The sequence below is a fragment of the Polyodon spathula genome, chromosome 1 (genome assembly GCF_017654505.1).
Source record: "Polyodon spathula isolate WHYD16114869_AA chromosome 1, ASM1765450v1, whole genome shotgun sequence".
In the NCBI taxonomy this organism is placed as follows: Eukaryota; Metazoa; Chordata; class Actinopteri; order Acipenseriformes; family Polyodontidae; genus Polyodon; species Polyodon spathula.
Window position 1 is genome coordinate 54,034,139 of NC_054534.1, and position 1,291 is coordinate 54,035,429.

The window sequence follows — 1,291 nt, forward strand, 5'->3', positions numbered from 1 at the left end:
TTAAGATAGATCTGGGTGCTACAGCATAGCCTGGGGAAAGCATGTACACTCATTTTGGAATAACATAGCTGTCAACAATGGAATACTAAGGGAAAGTGATGCAAACTTTGAAAAAAGGGTGTATATGAGCAATACAGTAGCCTCATGTGCCACAGAGATAACATGGACAAAACAAAGGAGATAGCTGCTTCCACATCCAGTGCTCAAAGAATATCACAGAGCTTTTTGAGATGTTTTCTCAGGTTTTTTTCTAGGCAATAAGGCATGGGTTGTGCTGGATATTGCCACTTCTTGGTGCGTTGTGTTAGGCAAGAGGCGCAGTCAGACAATATCCAGCACAACCCAAGCCTCCAAGTGCTTTACTGCTTTTATAAAACTAATTTATAAACTTCCACAAAAGAAAATAGTCCCTATGAACGAAGAGCAATATTCAAGTAAAACATTTTCTTTTATTTTAAAAGACTTTAAATAACTATAAAAAAACAGCAAAAAAAAACCAATAACTTATTATTTTTTTTATCTATGAAGCGTACTCAGCTGAGTAACCCTAACCCTGTACTCAGCTGAAGATGCCAGCTTGTACAGAGCAATCACATTCTTTTTTTCCACTGGCATAGGGGGCAGTACGTAATTCCTTTTGGGCTGCTTATCTTCCTTTACCAATTCCACTATAATGCTGAATGTTGCCTTGGTGATGCCAAAGGACTATCCACTGCAGCTCTGAAAGAGTGATGTAGCACAGCCTCTTCCCTCAAGATGGACAAGTATGTGTCCAAACCGTCCTTTTGCTAGCCACTGGCATTAGATAACAAGGCATAAGGATTTGTGGGTAGAGGATGTTTGGAGGTTCAAGCTTCTGAAACAAAGGGAAACATGCTACGTCTCTGCTAGTTTTCAGCCATGCTGATCTACAATAACTGTATTGGTCAGTTTTATTTTATACCTCTCAGTTAAGTTTTAATAAATGAGCCATAAGATAAATTAGTTGAAACGCATCCAATACTAACGACATGCCACCCCGCCAACGATATTTAAAAAACAATTTGGGCAAGAGCAGTAAAACACATTATTAACCAACCAGGCACAAGGTATTTTGCTTTATTACAGCAGCTTAGATTTACTCGTGTGCCAGTTCTCTGCGCATGGAAACCACATTTTCACAAAATTGCACTACTTATCTTCAAAAACAGCATGAGTACTTTACGCATAGCTAATTTACATATCAACCCCCACCCGTCCCATTCATTTGCATGATGTCGGGTGAAAAACCCGATTTACTTGAGTAAAATAA